Here is an 18361-nt window from a genome sequence, read left to right as displayed (position 1 = left end):
TCTAGTCGACCCATTCATTCAAGGGAACAGGGACACATGACTTTATTGTTTTTTTATATTGTATATATAAATTATATATATACATATATTATATATAAATAAATATATAGATTGTATTTATGTTGCAAACCCCATTCCAGGTGCTGCACTTCACAGTGCAAACATTACACTTGGTTCCAAGTGTGTAAGTTTTAGGCATTGCAGCATTAAACTGTAGTTGCCTGAACCTTTTTTCTGGTTAAGACAAGTGACACTGAGCACTGTATTCTACCTTTCTCCAGTTTTCCCTTCTGCTGGAAAAAAATAAATGACAAAAATTTCCATGAGAGTTGGATTTTAATCGACTTGCTACAGAAAGAAAAAGCATAATTCTACAGAGAAAAGCCAGAAAAAGTGGGCACTCTGCTGCCTGAAAAAATGCATAAAAGATGTATATGAGATCGGCACAGAGGAAATTCCACTTGACTCCTGTGCAGGATTTATTTCAAAAAGGGCTAAATTGATTTCACATTGGAGATTAATGTTTAAAGTGAAGAGAAGTGAGTAGTTGCAGGATGGAAAGCTGATTTGTGAAATGTAATCTGGGATGGAAACTTTCAGTTTGGGAAAGGATTGTAGTATGCTAGGGTAATTCTAGGGCTATTTTCCATTTAGATATTGTACCTGTGATTTGATGGAGAAAGCTGATGGAAAAAAATGGGTAAGGAAATTATTTAACCCAGAAGCAATGCAATTATTGAGACGTAATTCATACAAACAGCATCCTTGGGACTGGCAATATGTTCCTTTTAATTTCTACTTGTTAAGTAGAAACGCATTTTACAAAGCTCCCTCTTCACCTGTGCTCAAAGAGGACATATCCTGCAGAGAAAGTCTCTTCATAGAAAGGCCAAGGTGAGAGCACCTTCATCGTGGTGGCCACACTGCAGAAGGGAAAAGAGAAGACGATGCTGGCCTCTGTGGCAGCTAAGACAGTATCCTCACAAATTTTACACCTCAGAGGCTATGGGCAAAGTGAGTTGTCTACTCAAAATGCACTAAGATAATAAATAATGCAATTAGATTTAAAGAATTTGGATCATTCAGAGGATTCAACAAGCACTGGGCAAATAGAAATCCGCCTAGAGAGACTGAAGACCATGCTGGGAAATATTTGCTAGATGGAACAATTGTAAAGCACGCTGGAAAGAAATGGAATAAACTGAGAGGGAGTAGTGAGAACATTGACTTAGTGTGTGGGCATGGAGTTATGTTTCTCTCACCCAGGTGGCCCAGCCCTTCTCGCTATTAGACTGGATTGCCATGAGGCAGTACTTGCAGAGTGTTCAGACAATCCAAACGGTATAAAAAAACGTGACCCTTCACCTTGTTAGAGAAAATTTTCAGTTCCTCCTTTTCCATTGCCTTTGTTGCCCTGATAAGGCCATCTGTGGCCACCTGTTCCTCCAAAGCAGTTTACATTGTGTTTTACTGCTATTGCTGCTAAAACCCTCATCTGCTCTCGGGTTTTTAACCAGTCTTCTCACTGCGCTCTTCTGCTTATAAAATACAGTTGCCAAAATAGTCATATCAGTTATTACGGCAGGCTCACCTCTGTTCAGAAGCTCTACCTTCTTGCCCTGTTCCTACCACATCAGAGCCAGGCTTTGTGGTTTTGTCGTTACATATCACCTTGGAATACATCAATCTTTATTCACTTCACTGCTGTGGTGGCAAACATCTTTGAAGGTCGTTCTAGGTAGCGTTGTAATGTTACAATAGATTCCTAAAGCTGATCTTTCTGTTAACACCTAAGGACAGACTGTTTGGAATGAAAACTAAGGGAAAAAAAAAAAAAAAAAAAAAAGAGCACTCTGATATGAATTCACCAGCAAACAGGATTCCTGATATAGATCTACTTTATGCTTTCTAAAGCAATTTGGACATGCATACTTAAATGCATGATATTACTACTGCTATCTTTGTCTTTCTTCTTATCATCTTATCTTTTGTTGCAATCTTTTATTGTATCTTGGCCCAGGCAAAACACTCCTTGTGGCAAATTTTCCACCTGTACATTAATATTCATAATGTAAATACAATCAAATTTCTGTTCTGATGGGGTCCTCCAGGAGCCTGCCAAAAGTTATGTTATTTCTATATTATCTTAGGAACTGTAACTAAGTGATACATCAGCCAGCCAAACACATACACCTTTATAAAGGAGAGGGTTCTGTGCTCATGTGCTTTTTGCAAAATATTACAGAAGTCTGAGACACCCTCATGACTCAAATCAACTCAGCTATGAAGTACACTCTGTCCATCAACTATTATATGACATCACTATTATCAGAAAAGTGCAAAGCAAATTCCACTGAACTAATGGCATTCATAATAAATTATATTGTATACAAAGAAGTATTTCAGATTTCCAGATGATCTAAATCTTTTCTGTTTGATATTGGGGGGTGGAGGTGGGGTGGTGTGTGTGGAAGTGACAATCTTTCTGGTGATTTATAAGAGCATAGATTAGAGCCATCAGGAAATGACAGCTCCCATTTGCAGTCTTAACCTTACTATTTTCCACACTTGTTTTGCAGTACAGCCACTATTTATGTGTATTTCAGTATTTCTCAACTAATGTAATGCCTTCTAACTTATGTCTTTTCTGTACACATTAGCTAACATTTAAAAAGAAAAAAAATAGTCTTAAAAACAACAATAAAAATCTTAAATCTCAGTCTGAAAACCCAGTTTTGTAGATGCAGCTGAAGACATTTACCCTTAATTATTCCATTTGTGATCTCTGAGAGCATTGAGTTTACTAACCTAATCCCCAAGCTCATGCTTGCAGGAAGAAAATAAAAAACACCTGAACATATGCATGTGTTAAGCAACTTGGCTTTGACTCTGTGCTACATACATTATAGTAGCAATGTCTTTGTAAACTGTTGTTCCAGCTAAGTTAATGAGTACAATTCCTAGATGAGACCAGACTGAGAGCTCATGAGAATGCGGGTGACTGAGAGCTAATGTGACATGAGATGGAGCAAAAGAGAACAAAGACACACTCACTTTTTGTTTCCCTGGGGGAATAAACAGAGACACTGAGAGAAAACTCTGTTGGAGAGGAGTGGAAAAAAAACGTCGTCAGTAGGTATAGAGAGTTCAGATGTTTTGTGCTGCCATTTACAGCGTTTTCTGTAAGAAACTGCTCAGGGTATCCAGGAGAGTCCCTCGCTGGGAAATCTCATTGTAGCAAGTGGCTGTTAATTCCACTTTAAGTTAGCATGACTTCTGCAGGACAGTTTTGGCCTCATAAGCACATATGTATAAATGCTCTAAGCCGAGAGTTCTTCAGCTACTTGATGGTAAGGGTGTGCTGCGTGATCGGCAGCTCCTGAAGCTGTGTATTTGGTGCAGGCCTAGCTGTATCCTTAGACAAAACAGTCAGTTTTCACGCAAGCTACAATATTCACTTGAAATCCTTGCCCTACGCAGCAGCAAGCTAGGAATATTCAAAAGGCTTTGCCCTCAGTGCTGAAGGAGAATTTGGCATAATCCAGAGCAAACCAGAGGCTAAACAAGAGCAATGCTGAGGCATTTGCTGTGATAGTCAATGTGATGGTGAACTAAGTGAAATCTTCTAGAGTGTAAGAAGGATATAAAAGTCCACTTTTTTCACATTTGTAACATTTGCAAAACAAGAAACTCTTCCATTTAAGTTTGAAAAGACCTAAACTACAAATAAAGCATTTCATAGGTTCAAAATGGCTAGGAAAGGGGATAAAAAGCTATGAGTCTACAAAACAAAACACCTCATGTTTTCCATTTTTTGTTCTTTTTCCTGGAATTCAGACCAGAGAGGTGTGACAAACCCTTTGGAAAGTTGGACAGAATGGCATGCAAAAAAGGGCTAAACGTGTTATGCTTTTTTATATTGCTTCCTTCTGTTGCTTCAAATCACATCTGACATATCTGGGTTTTTTTTCTTTGTGTTCTTGACTCAACACATTTGGACTTCATTTATTACGTGGTTCAGATCTGTCATTTTCACTTGTCGTGGCCACTGGCTGTGATGCCCATAACTGTCATTCAGTAATATTACCTTGTACTTTTTTCCTCCCTATATTATTTGTGAATTTAAGAATGTTCACACTGACAAATGTTTAATTCTCTTTGAGCTTCATAGAAGAGATTATGATTCTGTCCTGAAAATACATTTTTTTTCTTGATCATATTAAAACTTAATTATAGTTTTGCATGTTACTAATACCATTTTAAATGGCAAAGATGAAATTATCCTTTTAACCACATAAGTAAACAGTAAGTTTTGTTCATTAGTTTCTTAACTACCTTTTTCTGATATTTTCTTTGCCACAAAAATCTCATAAACCCTATCTGGATCTGTGTTTATTATGGACAGATTTTATTTTCTGGGTTGTTTTCTGGTTTTATTTGTTTGTTTTTTTCATGTTTGCAGTGGTCTGTTTGCATGATGGAACTTAGATTCTGGGTTGGTGCTTGTAGCTGACCAATAAAGAGCTCCTCATAGTTTGCAGTGTCTTAGCTCAGAACTCCTTCTTCTAATTCTTTATTTTTAAGGAAGGTAGAGAAGACATGTACAGGCAAGAGGTGTATATACACTGTCCTGCACCTTGTTTATATCAGTTCAGGTTATGCAGTTCAACTTAGTGTATAGACAAGGTACAGAACGTCTCTGATGTCGTTGCATTTCATGTTCAGTGCTCATAATGATACTTCGATGCAAATTCCAAAGAGCAGAGATTGAATGTAGATAAGAAAGTGCCCTAATCATATTTTGTGTGATAGCACTAGATTTTTCTCCATGCTAAAGAAAATGCTTTTTATAATGTTTTTAGACTTTTCTACATGAATGTGCAGTTTCCTTTTTCTCTTTACTGGGCAAAAAGACCTTCATCCTAGGATGACTTTTTCACATTGGGGATCACCACACCTGGGATCTTGTTCTCAAGAAGTAAAGAGTGAGCAAGATTTGCCTGAGAGATTTTGATCCTCACGTTTGATAGAATCATAGAATTATAAAATGGTTTGGGTTGGAAGATCATCTAGTTCCAACCCCCTGCCATGGGCAGGGACACCTCCCACTAGACCAGGTTGCTCAAAGCCCCATCCAGCCCGGCCTTGAACATTCCAGGGATGGGGCATCCACAGCTTCTCTGGACAACCTGACCCAGTGTCTCATGTCTCACCACCCTCACAGTAAAGAATTTCTCCCTAATATCTAATCTAAATCCCTTTCAGTTTAAAGCCATTCCCCCTCGTCCTATCACTACATGCCCTTGTAGACAGTCCCTCTCCAGCTTTCTTGGAGGGACAACAATGTTGTGCAGGACAGTGTCAAATGCTTTGCACTAGCCCAGGTAGACGATGTCAGTTCCTCTTACCTTATCCACCAGTGCTGTAATGCCATCATAGAAGGCCACCAAATATGTCAGGCAGAATTTGCCCTTAGTAAAGCCGTATTGGCTGTCACCAATCACCTCCTTATCTTCCATGTGCCTTAGCATGGTTTCCAGCAGGATCTGCTCCATGATCTGGCTGGGCACAGAGCTGAGACTGACTGGCCTGTAGTTCCCCAGGTCTCCCTTTTGTCCTTTTTCAGAATGGGGCTTATGTTTCCCCTTTCCAGTCTGTGGGAACTTCACGGGACTGCCACGACTTCTCAGATACGATGGATAGCGGCTTAGCAACTTCATCTGTCGGTTCCCTCAGGACCTGCAGATGCATCTCATCAGGTCCCATGGACTTGCGCATCTTCAGGTTCCTTAGACGGTCATGAACCTCATCTTCTCCTATAGAGGGCAGTTCTTCATTCTCCCAGTCCCTGCCTTTGCCTTCTGCACCTTGAGCAGCATGGCTGGAGTACTTGCCAGTGAAGACTGAGGCAAAAAAGTCACCCTTCTCCATATCCCAGGTAACCAGCTCTCCCATTTCCTTCTGGAGAGGGCCCACATTTTCCCTAGTCTTCCTTTTATTACCAATGGACCTGTAGAAGCTTTTCTTGTTGCCATTGATGTCCCTGGCCAGATTTAATTCCATCAGGGTTTTTATATATCCTGTCAGGCCATAATAAGATATTGTGATTGACAGGTGGGACAGCGATTCTCACATGACAGCGATTGAGAGGTGATTGACTAGGACTGACAGCCTGATCAGAAAACTTGGTTATGTCATTTAACTTAGGGTGGTTGCATTTATTTTAGATTGTCAGATCAGGCTTTTCCTGCTACTATGAGTTGGAACAAGACCATGGGGGGATTAGCTGCCCTCAGATAATTAACTTCTGGTTTATGTGAGGAAACCATATTGAAATTTCATGTTAATTTTTCTGGGTGCTTAATGTACAATTCTGTCTCTGACCAGCAGTCCTATAAGAACTGAGCTGCTTCAGAGTTATTCCTGGGTTTACTCTTTTTTACATGGAATAGCAGGACTTTCATTTGCTCATCAACACCAAGAAATAAAAGCTTCCCCACCCAGGCCTGCTGCAGGGCAGGATCTAGGGTTGCTCAGAAACAAAGTTTCCAACTCCAAAGGTGGTACAGATATAGAAAGTATGGGGAGAGACCCAAGCCACAGGTGGAAGATCTTTCCTATACAGCATTTATATAGGTTAGGTTATTTAAAATTGTCTCTGTTTTTACTGCCACACTCAGAAATAGAGTTCACAGAAAGTGAGGAAATAAGAAAAGTCATTTAAACAGTTTATTCAAGCTTTGAGAACCCTTACAAACGCCTATTTCACGTAGTGTAATCTTTGTTTGTAGCGTCATTGCAAGATCATAGGCTAATTCATGTCTGGTTAAACCCCACAGCGGATGGTCTCCTAAGGCTCATACAAATAATCTTCCTTTCTCAGGGAACCTCTTTGTTCATGAAGACATGAATCAAGTGCATTTCTAAAAATTTCATATTAAGCTATGAGGTTGAAATACTCCCATTTTAGTGGCATCATCCTCAGACATAACAGTAGTGTAGATAAAAGCATTGCATTTCTCTCTCATCTATTCTAAATCTGGCGGGTGCCTTGCTAGGAAAGAATAGTCTTGCTTTCTCTTTTTTTCTCCAAAGTAGTTGCATGAGCTTTTTGTTCTGCAATCTGTGCTTCAGCTCTACATTAAAATCATTTTTCCTTGCACATGTGTACGGAGAGACCACAGCTGAGCTGTGAGCTAACCCAGGCTTTGCTGTTTAGCTGCCTGTGATCAGGAGCAGATGCCTGGTATGCAGGACTCATCTTAGGACATGGTCACAGGGACAGCAATCATCTGCTCAGTGCCTCATTCCTTTCAACACCAGACAGGGTACGTGCCACCTTGTTCTAGTTTGTGCTGACAAATAAATCAAGTTCAACTTGTGCATCTGCATGAGATGCTTGAAGAAGTTGAAGACCTTTGTCAATACACCCCAATGCAAATAATTCATGAAGTACAGCCAACGGCAAGAAAGTGCTTGAATTAAAAAGACCATTTACCTCTGAATATTGAATAGAACTATGTAAGAAATTTTTAAATACATTTGTTGGTAATTACTTGTTAATTCAAAATGGTAGTTTTTGCACATCATGAATATTACTCTAATTTCGCTGAACAATTCCTCAGTATCAATTAGGGTGCATCTAGCACACCTCTTGGGCATATATGCAGCCTTTTTCTTGTAACTACTGCTTGAGAGGTTTGCTTAATATGCTGTCATCTGGGGTAGCCAGACTAGGCAGCTGTGTGGGCCAGATCTGTGCTTCAGGAGCCCATCATCTTCAAAACAAATCTTGTCTGTTGCACTTGAGCATACTCTCCAGCTCTGACCAGAAGCAGAAAGTTGGGGTTTTTTTTCAGTCTCCAAGACCTGCATGCTAAGCCTGCAGTCAATGTGCCATGTTGGTTTGTGTTGGTTTTTTTTTTTTTTCAAAACTGTTAGATAGTGGTAAATATACATTATCTGGAACATACCCTTCATGCATCCTTCTGTGGAACTGGCAGGTGCAAGGAACAAAGCTAGACTTCCACATTATTGTTCTCTGCTGCTTCTGAGAATAATCTGGGCATTAATTAGATTTAAGAGCCGAGAGAAGAACTTTACATTTGTTGCTTAATACATTTCAGGCAGTTCAGGCTACTTCACCTTTTATAGTCCTGCATCTGACAGTTACTCTGCCTGAAATGTATTAAGCAAAAAATGTAAAGTGTTTTGTACAATAAAATAGCCAGGCTATAACCTTAGGGCTTGGTAATAGCAAAATAATGTTAGTCATTCATCATGCTCTGCAATGTATTCTACCTGAAAATATAAATATTAAGTAATTAATCCCCACAACCTCTCAGCAAGTTGACTGTCATTATTGCTGCTTTATAGATAAACTGTGGAGCAGAATAATTAAACACTTTGGTTAAGGCCACCAGTAAATCTGCTGAAGATGTGAAAATAGAGTCAAACTCTGCTGATTCCCAGTTTGGCTCTTTAGCCAAAGAACAGTCTTTTTCTGCAACATCTCTCTCACTCATAATGAATCTCATGCATAGTCTAAATTAGAAGCATCATTAAAAAGTGAAGTTAATTACCTTCTTTCCTTTAAAAACTATTTGCTGATTTTAATATTAAATACATTCAAGCAGTTTTCTCATGCGATTATGATGGCAAAAAATCTAAACACAAATCTGAAAATAATCATGCTGTTTCTCCATGTTTTCATGGTATAAACAGCCAACAACACCCACAGCAACTTTATTAAGACAAAGATTAGCAAATATAGCAGCTTAATTGGATTCTGTTTTCAAACATATCAAAGACCTAAAAGACTAGCATCTACAGTGTCCTTCTTTATTTCTGGTCCATGACATTTTAAGTAAACCTGGTGTTATGAAAATTAAAGCACTATTTGGACCAAAAACGCCACTGTATTTTTCTGAAGAAATTTGAGGGTAGTTCTTAAAAGCATGTTACACAAAAATTTCTAAAATCTCATTTTCAAAAGAATGTACAAGTCCTCAGGAGGGCAGAATCCAGAGGTATGAATCTTGATCACTAAATATAATAATATGTAGAAACTTTGGAATATTTCCTCTCACATATTAGTTGAAATTTTAGGGTCTGACACAAAATGAAAACACTTGACCTATAAGGTACTACTGAAAATTTTTCATATAGAGGTAAGGACTCAAAGTCCTACTGAAGATGAGTGATTCCAAACCTAAAACAACATGAAGACTTAGATATCTACTTCATGTTCTTAATCTCAAACATTTAGGCACCTGTGAGACACCACACCCTCTCGTCTGCCATGTAGGCTTCCCATGTCTGGAGACCTTTTCGTCCAAGTTTTTCTCAATGAAGTCTTCAGTGTAAAAGTCCACATATTGGCTTCTGAGCTCTGAAGAAACCACAAACCCTTCTACTATGACTGAGCTGTTGAGACCCTGCTAGGAGTCTCAAATCAAAATGGGGTCTTCCTGCAGATTCAGACCTCATCACCATTTTTGGAGCATGTCTGAGCTTCACATGACTCAACGTGGAGAAAGAGGAAGGATATCTATTTGACTTGTAGCTGAAAGTACTCACCTATGACGTCATAAGATGTGGTTAAAGTGTGTTTTGTCTCAAGTTTTGAAGCAGAGATTTACAGCATCTGCAGGCTCTCATATGAAGCTACTGTATTCTGGGATGCTTCACAGATGGAGGGTGTTTGTGTCCACAGTCATACATAGTCTTTTGGTCAGGTTCACATTCTGCTGCAGTAGTCAAGTATTTAAGTTCCACCTAGGATGCACAAAGACCTTTATTTCTGAATGCCTCCATAACAGCTTAGTTGTTAGGCTTCTTTCCTAGAAGATAGGAAACCAAATCAAACACAGAAGGGTTTTGAATTTGATGCTCCTGTTTTCCAGAACAGCATTATAGGCAGCTGCTCCTTACATCCCGAACCTGCCAACCCAGCAAGAACTGACCTTGCTTCATCCACTTGACTCCCGAAGAGGATTAATGACTCTACATCCCAAGGGGAAATAAGAAATAAGCATCTACTCTCCCTCCCAGACAGTTATTTTATGATGAGCTGAATTACCTACTGAGGTATCTATCTCTCTCCTTTAACATGAGAAGTAGATTATACAGCCAGCTTAGAACAGATACCTAACTTTCAGGAGATCAAAGCCCCAATTAAAATGCCTAGGTTAGTTTTGAAAATAGTGATTGACTTTTAAAGCATATGGATGAGAGATGCTTTTGAAAAGTGGACCCTTAGCACTTCTGCAAATAGGACCCGACTGCATCCCACTGAGCTTACCATTTTAACTTGGGACTTTGCAGAATTGTGCAACATGTGGCCATAGCTTCAATTATACCAGTTTTCAAAACCATTAGTATGTGTTCAGTATGTGTTCAGTAAGGAATTTTAATCTGGCCATCATTATGAGATGCAAGTTGTAAAACTTAACTCTTTTTTCTGTACAGAGGAGTTCTATCAATAATCATTATATTTATTTAATTTCTAGTCTAAAATTGAGTGATTCGCTTATACTCTGTGTAAAGCAGTCATAAAAAACTATCTTATAAAATAGTTACACACAGTTATAAAATACTGTATAATAAGCTTTAAAAATCTGATTTTATGTATAAATCTTCACAGAGAGGAATTGAATCACTTGCTGACCCTTAATATTTAATCTTCTGCTTGTCATAACATCTTTGGTTTTTTCTTAGCTCTTCCTGTTTTAGCTCCAACGTGGAAGGGGTTCTGGAAGAAAATGGAAATAAGGGGCATCAATCATCCTTATTGTCAATATGACCAAGTTTATAAAACAATATTACAAGTTTACAAAGATCATATTCTTACAGATTTGCAATGTACAGTTTCAATGTTGTGATACAGAAAATGGAGATACCTGTGATCACAGCTGTAAAAAAGTATCTCTGGATTGGAAATAAAGATTTGGGGAAATAACCTGAAGTAGCTGAAAGAACCAAGGAAGGAATTAGAGGTAACATTTTTTACCTTGGGGATAGTAGAGTCCATCAAAACCAAAACCTTTATAATTATTTTCAAAATATTTCTTTGTTTCTGTCTTAATAGCAACATGGCACAATGGCATAGTACAACAGTAACATGCCATAAGGAATTAACATGGGACAGATCTCCATAAATACATTTTTTCTTCTTACTAATGTGTGACTACTGCAGTCTACTTTTTTTGTTTCTTTTTTTTAGATCCATGCCAGCTAAAAAGCACTTGAAACACCTCTGAAAGTAATGAATAGATGAACAAAGACTGCTGCTACTATCTACTCCTATATTTCAGAAACTGGAATGAAAGATTGGGTCATTTTCCTGTAATGAATATATCTTTACTTAACATTCGCTTTTTTATAGCGCTTTGATTGTCTTTTCACAAAGTCTCTGAACATACAATATACAATATAAAGGGGGAGGAAATGTAAAAATAATAGCTGTACTGCATATCAGCTCAGTGTATTTACCTACTCTGCTTTTCCTCTGTATCCATCAGTTCCATATATTGCTTCTTCATATCATCTTGAGAGTAAGAACAGCTTCTTCCAGGCATTCAAATCATACTAGAATAGAGGTTGTATTTATGTAAAAAGTATGGTGTGCATTGAAGAAAGTGCATGGCAATCTTTCAGACGTCAAAGTCTTTACACGCAAGCACTATGCAGTCTAGTATTACCTGTCCGTGCCTTCTGTGAGCAAAGTTCTGACCTCATTACACTTTTGCACCAACCAACAGAAATGCTAACTAAATATGATTTGTAAGGGCTGTCACAATGTCTATGCTGTATAGGATCTATGCTGTATAACCGCTCTGGCCTTGCTCAAGAAGGGAGCTCTCGGTTATGTTTAAGGGCATCAGCGCAGCCAGCCCTCCCAAAGTCATGCTGAAATGTTGGGTACGCTAGCTCAGATGGACTATGGCTCGTGCTCGCATGAGCTTACTTTGTGCTTATTTAGAGCGCAAACACATCAAGGCTATAATCTGATGATATGGACCTACCAGTGGTGTAAATCAGTTTCTTCTGCAATCAGTACAACCTGCTTTGTGCACTTGACATGACACTGATATTAGGAAGTAATTTGATAGATCACTTTTTGCTTTTTATTTTTCCAGTCTGCTGGATCTCATCTGTGCTGATTTGCAAGCCCAAAGCTGTCACAGATCCCAATTACTCACTTAACAGAGGATTCAGTCAGTGCAAGGGAACCAGTCTTAGTTACATGATAATTTCTGTGCATACTTTCAGACTACTGTACAAAGAAGGTGAGTCTCTTTAAGTCCATTTTATGTATGAGGAAAGTAAATCAGGCATAAGATCTGATTTGCCAGTGTCACCATCACCTGTCCCACCACTCATGCAAACCAGGTCCAATGTCATCCACACTGAAATTCTGAGTATCCTCCTAATATGTTGCTCTCATGTCCAACGTCTGTCAAGACGACGTTTGCCTTTTATGGTGATCACAAGTGTGCTTGTCTCTGTAAAGGGATTAAATGGTATTTTAGATGTGTAAATGAGTTTATACTAAGATGAACCTCTCCCTCTTTGTCTACAGGGAGATTTATTTATATAAGATAAATCTTTCATTCATACCAAATTTAATACCAGCCCAGTCATTACACTTCCCACAGTTATTCTGAAGAGGTTTGTTATTGGACAACAGCTCTGTCTAACTATGCCTTAGAGATACCGGCATTTCCAAACCTATGTGGTAACAGTCAGCAGTCCTTTGGGTGCGATGTTAAAAACCGATACTTGATTAAGCATTAGGATTAAGAATCAGAGGAAAAGCTGTGGAAGAGACTGGAATGTGAATGGGGAGTACAAGTGCTTTTGGGAAGACTATGCAGATCAACGTCCTATTCAGAACAGACAGTTCTGGTTGTTGAGGGTGGAGATATTGCCCAAGAACAGATCCCAGATCTGAGAGCTCTGTAAGCATCCTGACTTCTTTTTCTGAACAAGATACGGAAAGAGACACTTTTAGCTATTTATAGTGTAAATAGCTCTGAAACATTTTTCTTCATTTCAGCATATCTTTGCCCTGCAGAATAAAAGTTCTATGTATTCCTGCACTATAACATAATAAACCTGTTCCTCATCTTTCTTAATGTTTTATAAGTGAAGACACTGATTTTAGAGTTGCTGGCAAACCACAGGCATTGCTTTCTTTATCAAATGGCAATCCTATGCAGACAGCAGTGGTATACCATTCTAAGGGAAGAGACAGGGCTAAGCAAAACTCTTTGTTTTACCAGTGTCATAGTTCTGGAGCACTCAACAGATGATGAAACTCTCCACTACTAAAGTTCATAGACTGTTTTAGAAGAAAAACAAAAACAAAAACTGTGCAAAAAGTACTTCACAGCACTAGCGTAGCTGTAACACAGCAAGGACCATCTAATCAATGGCAAATTTCTCAAATTATAGCAGTCATCCTTTGACAGTAACAGACTTAGAGCAGTTCAGACCATATCCATTCCACATCTCTGATGAGTTCCAAAACAGAGACTATCACCCAAATATTTTTCTACTCTGGGCCTACTCAATTGATAAACCAGTTTCTAATGAAGCATTACAGTCAAGTGTATTCAGCATGATTTTGCTCCAGACACATAGTAGTCTGCAGTCATGGTTCAGATCAGTGTGGCAACAAAATAAATTAAATTAAAAAAAAATAATAATAAAAAATGAGAGCACTTCCTTGAGACTATTTCAAACCTTCCACATTAAAAGCCTTCTGCCTTGAGAGAACAAGGAGCGAGTTCTATAAACTGTAATGGAAGCATCAACAGTGAAACTCAGGAGCTGCTTTCCCACAGTCCCATAATAGGATTTCCTGTATCAGTACTCTATATTATTCATCTTAGGGTTTGGGCATACCATGTTATTTTTCAAGCTTGCTTTACAGCGGTCATTCTTAGAAATATACTTTCTTGGAAAATGGAAGCTCTGTGTATTCACAGTGCTGTGGTAGCCACAAACCTAAGGCTTCCTGGGTTTAGGTTTACTGTGCAATTGAATAAAAAACAATTGGTGAAAGCACTTCTAATAAGTATGTGACGTGGGATTTTTTTTGCGTGTGAATTCATATGCATGTATGCAAGCATACAGGGAAGATACTAATGGGTGTAAATTATATTGTTTTGTTGTTTCTTTACCATCGTTATATGTTATGGGGTTCCAGGGGTTAGGTTCACTGAAGTCTGGCAATTCTTATCTATATTAAATTGCTCCTCAATAGCTATCTAAGCCAGAGCAGTTCACAGTGATGTGTACTTTCCTGCCATGTTTAACTGTTCAAATCTATGTTCTACAGTGCAGTTGGGATGTTGAACAAGCTGGAATTATTTAGAGATGTTGTTCTGCTGCTTGATTGCCATAATGCTACTTCCCTCATCAGAGATATTTTGATTGGAAATCTGCAGTATGAGTCACAAAGGACAATGTTGATGTAATTAGGATGCTAAAATGACAGTGACAGAGTGTTAGTTGAGCTGTGGGAATGACATTCAAATACTGGGATTCATATGCTGTATTTACAATGGAAATATACCTTCAGACTTATGATGCACAGTAGCAAACATCTGTCACCGTTATTACACAGGAAGTAGAGCTCGTTATTCGGGGACTAACAACAGTTTTTAAAGCTGCCAAGCAAAAGGCAAACTGTTGATTGCTGAGAACGAGGAAAGCCTACATTTGTGGGATATGTACCCGTATCTTTTTGCCTTTAGAAGAAAGTCTTTCTGTTACCCCTCCTCAACTCTCCATTTGAAATATTTCTGCTTAGCAGACTTTTCCATTAAGGTCAAAAGACAGAGGGCTAGGAATTGCCTTCACTGTGTCATTTATTTACCAAGTCTCCCTTGCTTTGCTTTATCTAAGTGATTTTTCTCCTCAGCAACTACAGCAGGAATTACTTTAATGTGCTGTATGCAGTTTGGTGTTAGTTATTCTCTATATCATTCTGTGACTTTGTTTATTACACTGCTTTTTATGGCATCATAGCCTGATCGGTTTGGAGTATAAACACCTTGATAGCTTAGTGGTCATATCTATACGGTGGCCAGCCATTAGGGAAACTTTAAGAATTGTAATTCCCAATTGGTAAGGTAAAACACATGAAAAGTGAGGCCCAGCATGTAGCCCTACTAAACATCAGAGCAGGACCTGTGTCAGCTGGATGTCAGGCCAGAGATGCTGGGCTCTGGAACAGGCATGCCCAGGAACATGGCAAAACGTGCCTTGGTGGTTCCGAGCAGCATCATTTGGTGGCAGTGCTGTCACCTGCACCCAGAGTCCTCTAGAAGACTTCAGAAGCAGAGCAGGGAGGAAACTGAGGCTGGAAGCAGACAGAGCTGAACACAGTTGGAAGAACATAATGTATCTTATTTCAAATGAGGTATTTACATAGTAATTACATGAAGCCTGCAATCATAGGTTGAGAAAATGTATGCAAAACACCAGTGTTATAACCAAATTCATGAGATTTTAATTCATGCTCATTAATTGGATGAAGATTTCACCTGAAAGCATCAGTGATCTGAATCCTGCAGATGTTTTCAATTTGAAGTGTCTGCTGCTGTAGGAAAGAGGGATAACTCTAGTAATGAATAACGAGCAGAGTAAGGCTGGCATGAAATTCATGTACGACTAAGGAAGAAGTCTGCAGGAAATTTCAGGGATGTAATACATGGTGTATCGTGTCTCTATGAAAGTAACTGTAGCACCCTTAGTTAAATATACACTTGCAGGCATGGAAATTAATTCTGCACAGCAAATAACATGGTAAATCTACGGTTCTTCAATTCTGATGTTATAATAAAGAATAAATAACACAGTAGGACATCTATATGCTATAAAATGTCTTTAACAGAAAAAAAAAAAAACCAAAAACACTATCAAGAAACTGACTCTATTCTGCAACCTTTACTCTGGGCAAGTCTGGAGATCCTCTCTTTCCTGAACACTCTTGAAGTCCTAAGGCTTCCAGTTCCTTTTCTAGCATTAACTGTCTGAGCACTGATAATCTTTCCCCACTCTCAAAGGAGCAGTACCAGAAGAAAAAAATGCACTGCTTCAACATCCTTCTCTTCCAGTCCTCTCATGGGCCTTTTTTCCGACAGTTTCCATGTATGTAATAATTTTTGTTGTATTAACATGCTGGGCCCTATCAAGAACACTCAAAAAGTTCTGTTGCTGTACCATAAAACAGGCAAGTACATAGAAAATACCAAACTCTAAATGAGGATGAAGGACAGGAATATTTGCATTGGCAGTATTCTATAGCTACTTCAATAAGTTGTTAGGATGTTGCTGGAGCTGTAAGATTTCCCTAGCTGTTGCTAATTCTGAGAAATGGGAAGGGTGTGACATTGCCCAGAAAAGGAAAGAAGTAAAGATGAAAACAGGATCAGAGGATGAAGAAAAGGCAACCATGGAGGTGGAAGGAAAAAAAAGAGAAAGAGGCAGTTAGAGTGGGTCAAGGAGGAATTAGATTAGATTAGAAGGAATCTTAATGCCTGAGACTAAGACCATGAAGCTCTAACTATAATCATGCTGTTTTGGAGGTGACTAGTATAGGACCAGTGAGGAGACCAAAAGTTTCATAAGGTAACTCAGAAGCATTTTACATGTGCATGTTACAGGTACAAGCCCTTTAAGGCACATCCTTTGAGGGTACCCTTACCTAAAAGCTTAGGCGGCAACGGGAAGCATGGTACTTCTCTGGGTGTTTGCTTCTAGAGCAACCAATTGTGGATTGTCTCCTGATGGAAACTACTAATTACTCAGGCTATGTCTGTATTCATATGAGATACATTTCTTCCATCCTTGCTTTCCTTTAAGAGGTAATCCAGTTGTACAGCTTGGGAGAAAGATGTGATGCTGTTGTCATATCCTATCCTGACAGCATGTGACAGTGTGTACCTATCCTCCAGGCTTGACAGAGGATAAGAAATCTTCCAGCCATTAAGGGTATCATAAATAGACAAATGGGAAGATTTCTTGTGCTCTGAAAATTATTGTGGTGTTTAAAATGCTCTCACTTTTACCAGGGCAAAACCGAAATCTTTCAAAATATCCCATCCCTAATGAGGTCCACTATTATTAAGGCAGCTATGGGTTTCCCTGAAAATTTCTTCAAACTCTGACAAAATTATCCCTGAGGAAAAAATGTTTACAAACAGACACTTTTAAGGTAAGTTTTTGTCTTGAAAAACTGACAATGGATATCTTGTGACCATAATTTCTGATGTAAGTTGAAGTCATCATTGACAAATATCTGTTAAAATCTTTGTGATACTGTGAAAATCACTTTCTCTTTCTGGGACTTGATTTCCACCCCTCCTTTGCTCTGCATAAAGCAGTTTCAGGAATAATCTTCTAACTGTGCAGTGATTGATTAAAGCTTCATTAATGCTTGTAAAAGTCCAAAAGATTCTTTAAGGAAAGGCAGTTCAGAAGTGGAAACATTGGTATTACTAGAGCAGCATTTTCTTTTCATTGTAGGGTACTTTTAATTTGCAGATTTTAAAGTATTTTGGTAAAGGAAGGGAAAATGTCATTAGTCTCGTGCTATAGGTGTCTATGAGATAGAAAGTGATTAAGGCTTAAATTAACACAGATTGAATTCCACTCAACTAAACTCAGGTAAAATGGACAGGAGAACCAAGAAGTCCTCCTGCTGCTTTGTTCTCTGCCCCATATATGAGATTTGTCAGGGCACCAGCAGGCTCTAATTGCCCTGGCAAAATGGTGCTGTCCTTCATCAGACCAAGATGCTGGTCACCAAGATCAAGATTTCTTGTCATCGTTATTACTATTGCTTTTGATTTCATTCCCTTCATGAGAACTTATGAATTATATATATTCTAGCAGAAATTCCATTTAATTTGGCTGGGAGGGAGACTTTGTGGTAGTTCAGTCTTGGTTTTGTGTGACATCTGACCACACCGGATCATGCAGAGCACAGGCCACATTCAAAAGCCAGCGTGTGTGCCAAGCATAAGCATGTCTGGCTGTTGGCTCAAAAGCCTCCTTAGGGTGCCCAGACCACCTGCCTCATGCAGGAAATTAGTCCGGCACCTAAGGATGGAGACTCACAGCACAAGCAGTGGAAGAGGCTGCCCAGTGCAGGACTGGGATTGTCTTCCTCCATCCCTCACCGAGTCCCTCCTGGACTTCAGAGCTGGGAACCCCACCTTGAGATCAGGGCGCTAGCTCTTGAACTTTCATACATCCAAATACACTTTTATGCCCAATGTGCCAGAATCTAAAAAAGTTTGAGAAGCAATGCAATGAGAGAGAATAGGAAACAAAGGGCACTTCA

At 38.9% G+C, this 18361-nt stretch overlaps 1 protein-coding gene across 4 annotated transcripts in view; it reads left to right on the top strand.

The window, feature by feature from the left end:
* The window catches only part of FUT9 (fucosyltransferase 9), a 114927-nt gene that overhangs the window by 79048 nt on the left and 17518 nt on the right, over window positions 1-18361 (top strand). The window contains exon 1 of one of the 4 annotated variants that reach the window (XM_080389056.1): window positions 10350-17230. The exons of the other annotated variants lie outside the window; for them this stretch is intronic. The gene's annotated coding sequence lies outside the window, so the exon portion shown is untranslated. Of the gene's footprint in view, window positions 1-10349; window positions 17231-18361 lie in introns of those variants that run through there. 4 annotated transcript variants of the gene reach the window in all.

The sequence above is a fragment of the Falco punctatus genome, assembly GCF_963210335.1.
Source record: "Falco punctatus genome assembly, chromosome: 5".
In the NCBI taxonomy this organism is placed as follows: domain Eukaryota; kingdom Metazoa; phylum Chordata; class Aves; order Falconiformes; family Falconidae; genus Falco; species Falco punctatus.
This window is presented reverse-complemented; position numbering and strand designations above follow the sequence as displayed.